The 7,956-nt window shown below is 38.3% G+C and overlaps 1 protein-coding gene across 5 annotated transcripts in view; it reads left to right on the top strand.

Annotated features, from left to right (window-relative positions):
- The window catches only part of ARL15 (ADP ribosylation factor like GTPase 15), a 333,479-nt gene that overhangs the window by 908 nt on the left and 324,615 nt on the right, over positions 1–7,956 (top strand). The window lies entirely within an intron of this gene.

The raw sequence follows: 7,956 nt of genomic DNA, 5'->3' as shown, positions 1-7,956 counted from the left end.
GTAGGTATTGGGTGTAAATTGTGTGCTCCGCCCAACTCGCTCTCCTTTCTTACCTGTCTTGCATCCTCATGGTAAATTGGCTCAGCCTGACATGTTATAGAATACTCCATTATAATTAAATTTACATAGAAAATTTCTTACCACATAGTGTTTTAAAGGCTTGTATTGGAGACTGGTGGAACCCTAAAGTGAGTAAGTAAAAGACCAACTTTAAATCAGCTCTCAGGGCAGTTTTACAACATTGGAGAAATATCAGGCTTACAATTACGTGGCAGAGCCTTCTCTGGATTATTGACGCCGTATTAAAAATTGCAGAGTAGCAGCCGTGTTAGTTTTTATCAGCAAAAAGAACAGGAGTACTTGGGGCACTTTAGAGACTAGCAAATTTATTTGAGCATAAGCTTTCATGGGCTACAGCCCACTTCACACACACTTTTAATACAGTGTCAATAATCCAGAGAAGGCTCTGTGGGGTAATTCTAAACCTGGTTAAAATATGATCTTTCTCCAATGTTGTAATGCGCTCTAAGGGCGCACACGTCTGAACAGTGTGTGTGCCCTGAGAACTTTTCCAGTATGTCCTTGCATGAGTTCCTGATTGGGAAATGGGAGTATTTCTCTTGTTCGATCTTTATCACTCTTACAGAACTATTAAAGGCCAGTAAACCAGAATGGTTTTGCTAAAGTGCTCTGTAGCCCTACTCATTTGGTTGTTATTAGATCTCTAAAGTTATGACCTAGGTCACTGTTTTTTTCCTAAATGCATTAACATAGGATATGGTTGAATGAACTAAATTGTAACCTTGGGCATGACCAGTACTGCACTTGAGTAGTTTGGTATTCACAAGTAACTCTAATGTTGCTTAATGAACGTTTCCCTTCTTTGTCTGCAAAGATTGTATCACAGGTGTATACTTCAGGCCAGCGTGGTAGTTAACGTGTTCATACTCTAATGTATGGGTCACTATCAAGAAAATGTACCAAATGGCTAGCTATGTAGTGAGCTGGATAGTGACATTTTAATGAGATTCCTGCTTAACTGATTTCTTAAATTTTAAAATGGGAAACTAATGAACATTCTCTCTCAATTCAACTCGGTTTCATATTTTTCAATGTGTTATGGTTTTACTTCTTGTTTATTAGTAAACATTTTAAATAAAAGGCAGCTCTCTTTTTGCCATCCCATCTTGTAGGAAGATGTTAGTATCCCCTGAGATGAAGGAGGGTGGTTTTTTTTTTTTTTTTTTTTTTTCCCCTTTGGGTTTGTAGCTGTAATACTTATCTAGTTCTTTCTTACACATGACACGCAATTGTGAGTTTTTTAGAGATTGTCTTGTTGACTAGTGAGCAAGACCTCTCTGTCCTTTTGTTGCAAGGTTGCACCAATGAAATGAAGCACTGTCTAACAGCTGACCTGATTTTTTTTTTTTTCTCTGCTGATGGAGCTGTGGCGGGGGGGAACACTATATTCAACATTTACCTAAATGTTGGGTTTGAATACATGCAGCTTGGACTTATTTTGGAGTGGAAATGCTTTATTTAGAAACTTCATGTTTATAAGTTGTATGCTAGGCTGGGGCGGGGGGGGGGAGAGAGCTCTGTATAATTGAAATGGTAGGTAAAGTTCTCTTTAAGAACCTAGTTAATGGAATACTGACAGTGAACTTGCTGTGTAGTTTCTCAAGAGCCTGGAGCAGTTTGTTTTCCTTTATCAACTTATGTCCAGATGAAACTAGCTATCTCATGTACTTTTCACAGCAAAAGCTAACCTGCATGACTACTATGGAAATTCTGTGGAACATACATCATTGTGAGATGAATAAGTTTAATGAATTTTGAAAACTGGTAGTGTGTTTGCAAACTAATGCAGGACTGTGGGGAGAGCAGCTTTTAAAAAAGAAAGGTAAATGCATTCTTTTATGCCTTTTTCCTGTTCCTTATGATCCAGCCAGGCCTGTTGCCTAGCTCAGTGGTTCTCAACCTTTCCAGACTATTGTACCCCTTTCAGGAGTCTGATTTGTCTTGCATACCCCTAAATTTCATCTCAGTTAAAAATGACTTGCTTACAAAATTAGACATACAAATACAAAAGTGTCACGGTACACTTTACTAAAAATTGCTGACTTTCTCATTTTTACCATATAATTATAAAATAAATCAATTGGAATATAAATATTGTACTTGCATTTTGTTCTATAGTATATAGATCAGTATAAACAAGTCATCATTGTCTGTATGAAATTTTAGTTTGTACTGTCTTCACTAGTGATTTTTATGTAGCCTGCTGTAAAACTAGGCAAATATCTAGATGAGTTGATGTACCCTGTGAAAGACCTCTGCGAAGAGTATATGTTCTCCAGGTTGAGATCTACTGGCCTAGCTGCTCCCTTTATCCATTCTTAACTTTATGCCTTCTTTCAAGCAGTCTAGCCTGCTTGGAATGATGTTTCACTTATAATATGACAAACTTTCTCTTGCTTTATCTCTTAAGAGAAGTCTTTTGCACATCTATTTTGTGAGGTGGTCCTGTAGTTTTTCTTTCAATTGGTACTGTAACTGCAAGTGTTTTTTGGAATCTAGCCTCTTCAAGACAGGATCTTGATTGTTCGTCACAATTCACCTATTGTACACTGCCTTGTATATTTGCTGCACTATACAAAACTTGGGGGTTTGGACTACACATCCCTACTTTAACCAGGCTGGGTTTATTGTAGATAGGGAGAGCTGCATTCACAGCTCAAATCCAAAAGCTGATTCAGTGTTGACATGGGCCAGTCTCTGAGCTGCCTTCATTTAGGACCAGAGAACACTGACCACTAATGTGACCATAATTTTCATAGTAGAGAAAGATGCCCTCCTTTTCTTAGAGTGAGAATAGTTGCACTATTCAGTACCAACAGTTTCAAACAAAAAATAGTTATACAAAATAAAGGAATAAAATGAATTTGTGTTCATATCTGTGTGAAACTCCAAAACCAGAATAAATGATCTCTGGCAGTTACAGTTTGTTGCTTTTGGATGCATACAGTGTATTTTTTTTAAATCTAGCCTTCATTTTCTTCCTCACAAAAAAACTTGAGCATTGAGATGAGTTTTAGTTTGGCTGACAACTTATTTCTTAACTTTTATCTCTTCTGCCTCTTCTCCATGAAATAGCCTGTGAATGGTGGTAAATGACAGTGGTCCAGGAAGCGTTCACAGTCTGCTCAGACAAAACATGTGGGTGGTCAGTCAGGTGAGAATTTTCATATCGCCCATTTAATCAGCCTGAAAGGCAAAGGCTCATTGCGCTCTGTGTTAGAATAGAGACCTTCGTTATTTGATGTGCAGGAATGGTAGTGGTGACTGACATTGTTGCTTGTATTGCGTCCAACTCTGGATGCTAGTCAGAGAATGACTTGCATTGTTTTTTCTGCCACTTGATGAATGTGAAGGAAATCGTGAAAACTAATTGAAAGTTGTAGCCAAGCTGCTTGGTGTCATGTATTTCTGCCTCGCTCAAATCTCTTATTCAGGTGGGTTGCAGAGAGAAAGCGGTGATTCTTCTCAGTGATCAGGGGCCACTGTGCATCAGCCTGAGAGCAGGGAGTTTTCTTCTGTGCTTTTGATGCTCCCTTTGGTGCTCAGCTAGCATGAAGCAGCTGGCATTGTGGTGGAAGGACTCAGTAGTTGTTGGCTGCAACAGGCCCTTTCCAGAGAGGGAGGTGAGAGGCTGAAATGGTGACAAGCAAAATGGGGAAGGGCACAGGGAGGAAGTGAAGGGTAATGGGAAGCAGGATAGGATGGGGGAGGCTGCTGCAGGCTCCTGCTACCCACCAGCAGCCCTCTCCCAGGCTTTCACGCCAAGATCCTTGCAATGAAGGCCATGCACGCTATAGGCACTTCTTTTGGTTGGAGCCTCTCATGGTTGGCTTCAACGGGCTTGATCCCAAGAAGTCAAAGCATTTGCAACATCGATTAATATCAGCAGGATGTTGAGGATGCTCAAACAATGCTCAGGACCAGACCGAAAATTAACTTTGACTCCTGGCCTGAGTCCATCTTTTTCTGTATTTCTATTACACCTCATATTTAGTCTTTAAGCTGTTCTGGAAAAGCTTGTAACATAAACAACACATCACTTTGACTCTTACGTTCAAAACTTACAATGCAAAGCTTAGGTGGCCAAGGAGCCTTTCCCTAGAAACTTTCTTAATGGCATGCATGATTTGTACTGCATATTCAATAGTTTTCTTTCAGAATAGCAGCCGTGTTAGTCTGTATTCGCAAAAGAAAAGGAGTACTTGTGGCACCTTAGAGACTAACAAATTTATTAGAGCATAAGCGAAGTGAGCTGTAGCTCACGAAAGCTTATGCTCTAATAAATTTGTTAGTCTCTAAGGTGCCACAAGTACTCCTTTTCTTTTTGCAAATAGTTTTCTTATAATGGAAAAAACATCAGTCTGATGCTTTTACCACTTTCAGATATGATGAAAGCTACTTTGTCAGGGTGGAGCAACTTAATCAAAGTGATTAACTCATGAGATTTCAGGGAAATCGTACAGCTGTAGGACTGGAAGGACCTCAATATATAATCTAATACATTCCCCCGCTCTGTGGCAGAAGTATTATCTTGACTATCGCTGGCAGGTGTTTGTGGAATCTCCATTTTTAAGAACAGGCTAGACAATCCCCTAAATAATTTTGTTCCAGTGCTTTCCTAATGTCTAACCTAAATCTCCCTTGTTGCAATTTAAGCCCCATTTTGTTTGTTGTCCTCAGTGGCTATGGAGAACAATTATCACCCTCCTCTGTATAACAGTCTCTTGTTTACTTGAAGACTGTTACCATGTCCCCCCTCAATCTTCTCTTCAGATTTAAAAAGAAGTCATTGATTTAAACCTGGATGAGGGTTTGTAAAACTAATTTTGAAATTTGTCCTACTGTAACTTTCGGTTAAATTTTATAATAAAATAAATTCAGATGTTTAAAATGGCCATGTCGCTAGTGCAACTTGGAGTTTTACAAAACTGCTATAGGCAAAAAAAAATGACATTGCAAAATCTGGACTTAATTTTCATACAGTTAAACAGGTTACATAATCTTACTCACATGGATAGTCCCATTGACTTCATGTCCTTTTAAGTTAAGCTTGTCCATAAGTGTTTGCAGCATCAAGGGCTAAAATTGGTATTTGTATTAAACTTTTCTTAGTGGCATATCATCTTTGTCATATCAAACATAATTACTTTGTTAACAATGAAAAGTTATTTAGACTTTCAATATATTAAAATAATTCACAATAACTTTATTAACACTGGTCAACATTTTCTAACCGTAGCTGCAAAACCCATATTTAGGCACCTAAGTGACTTAGGAACACAAGGCCCTTTGACTTTAAACTGCAATTCTTGAGTACAGTTTGGTTAAAGCATCTTAGCTTTCCTGACTTGTTAAAGTTCAATACATTGAACTTCAAATATGGTATCTCCAAATAATCTCTTGTGTATCATCTAGTGTCTGTCAGTGTGTATTCATCATTGAAAGCCTACCCTTATCATAGTTCCTTTTATAGTCTAATCAGTATTACAGGTGGGTATGGCTAGGCAAGTGGTAATCTGTGGTAGATCATTCAGTGGTTTCTGATCTATTTCATGTGTTTTTTCCCTTACTACTCCTTTCTTTCTTGTACTCTCTGAGACAGGCTACTGAAATATTCCTTTCATGATTCTTTTCAAGTGAACTAGCAGAGTAGCCGTTCCCATGTGAGAATTGCTTTTCAGTAAAATTTTCTAGGCAAGTATTTACTGTCCATTGGATGAGGAGGAGAGGGAGATCTCACACCAGGACATGCTGGTTTTTTTTCTTCAGGGTTATTTGGCATTGGTGTTTGTATGCCTCTCATTTATTACCTATAATGTTACTAGCAGGTGAATGTCTGGAATTCTCTTCCTCCTTACTTCCTTGCCCTGCAACCATTTAAAAAACTCCCCTCTCATCAGTTCTCTTTCTGTAGCCATATACACCAGTACAGACTATTGGGTTGTATTTTGGCTGAGGTGTCCAGTTGCCATTCTTGGAAGCATTGTGTCCTCTAAAGTTTGCTGGCTTATGTCAGGTGTCATCCTCTCCATCTGTTTAGAACTAGGGCAGGCATTTGTGACTTTGATGATGAGGCATTTTAATATATGGAAAGCTATAAAATATGCTAGTAGATAAAGAATAATATGGGGAAGAAGGAAAATTATGGATGCAAGATCACTGGGTGTGCATTGTCATGTAGTCTGGAGTCATGAATGTTGCTTCTCCTGATTGTGAAGGAAGCTCTGCTACTTATTTCTGTTGTAGGCAGGAACTAGTAAAGTAACTTGGTGTCAATAGCAATTTTCTGAGATATTGTAACCTCACGCAGCTGATGTTTGTAACGTACTTTTGCCACCAAAACTACTGCAAGGTCTCTGATTGGCAGTATTGCAGTCATAAGCAGCACTGCACTGTAATGGCAGTAATTCTGGGAACTGCCTCCTAGTTAAAAAATCCCCACAAAAGAAAAAACAGAAACCTGTGTCAAAGTTGTGAACTCAAGAATCTGGTTCATCCAAGGTGCTTAAAGAAGCTTGCTCATGACAGTATCTCTTCTCTCAAAGAATCAATTCAGCTTGACATGAATCCTGGCAAAGATAATGGAGCAGCTGATATGGGACTCAATAAATAAAGAATGAAAAGACAATAACTTAATGCAAATCAACATGGTTTATGGAAAATGGATCCTGTCACACTAATTTGATTCATTTTTTAAAAATGAGATAAAGGTAATACTGTTTGAAATAATATACTTCTGTAAGGTTCTTGAGTAGGTGCCACACAACACTTTGATTAAAAAACTAGACTGATATAAAATTGACATGGCACACATTAATGGATTTAAAAAATGGCTAACTGATAGGTCAAAATGTAACTGTAAATGTGGAATCATAATGGAGCAAGCAGGTTTGTTTTCAATGAAATCCCACAGTAATCTGTTCTACACTATTTAATAGTTGCAAGAAAAACGTAAAATCATCACTGATCAAGGTTGCAGATAACCCCAAAATTGAGGAAGTAGGTAAATCATGAAGAGATCAGGTTACTTATAGAGTTAGCTGGATCAGATGGTAAACTGGTTGCAAGCAAACAATGGGTATTTTAATATAGCTAAATGTAAATGTATAATGTAGGAACAAAGGAATGGAGGAAAGGATGGGGGAACTCTATCCTGGGAAGCTGTGACTGAAAAAGATCTGGGGTGGAGGGGTCGTGGTGGATAATCAGCTGAACATGATCTCCCAAGTATGATGCTGTGGCCAAATGAGCGAATGTTGTCCTGGGATGCATAAACAAGGCAATCTTGAGTAGGAGTAGAGAGATTTTTATGTCTGTATTTGGCACTGGTGCAACTGCTGCTGGAATACTGTGTCCAGTTCTAGTGCCCACAGTTCAAGGAGGATATTGATAATTTGAAAATGGTTCAGAGAAAAGTAACAATAATCATGAAAGGATTAGAAAGCTTGCATTATAGTGATAGCCTTCCCTGTGTTAAGATAAATAGTCTAAGGGATGATGTGATTACGGCTGTCAATCCCCACATGATGATCAAATATTTCATAGGCTCTTCAGTTTACCAGAGAGAGGTATAATATGATCCAATAGCTGGAAGCTGAAGCTAGACAATTCAGACAGGAAATAAAATTTTACAACTTAACAGTGAGAGTAATCAACCATTGAAATAATTTACCAAAAGATCATGGTGGATTCTCCGTTACTGACCATTTTAAAGTCAAGATTACATGTTTTTCTAAAAGATCTGCTCTGAGAATTATTCTGGGTAAGTTTTATGGCCTGTGTTATAGAGGAGGTCAGACTAGATGATCATAGTGGTTCCTTCTCAGTTTAGAATCTGCACATGTTATGGGGAGTATTTGCTGAACTAAAGATTGT

This window comes from Dermochelys coriacea, chromosome 5 (genome assembly GCF_009764565.3).
Source record: "Dermochelys coriacea isolate rDerCor1 chromosome 5, rDerCor1.pri.v4, whole genome shotgun sequence".
Taxonomy (NCBI): Eukaryota; Metazoa; Chordata; order Testudines; family Dermochelyidae; genus Dermochelys; species Dermochelys coriacea.
Note: the sequence above shows the minus strand (reverse complement) of the source record. Positions and strands in the feature narration are given on the sequence as shown.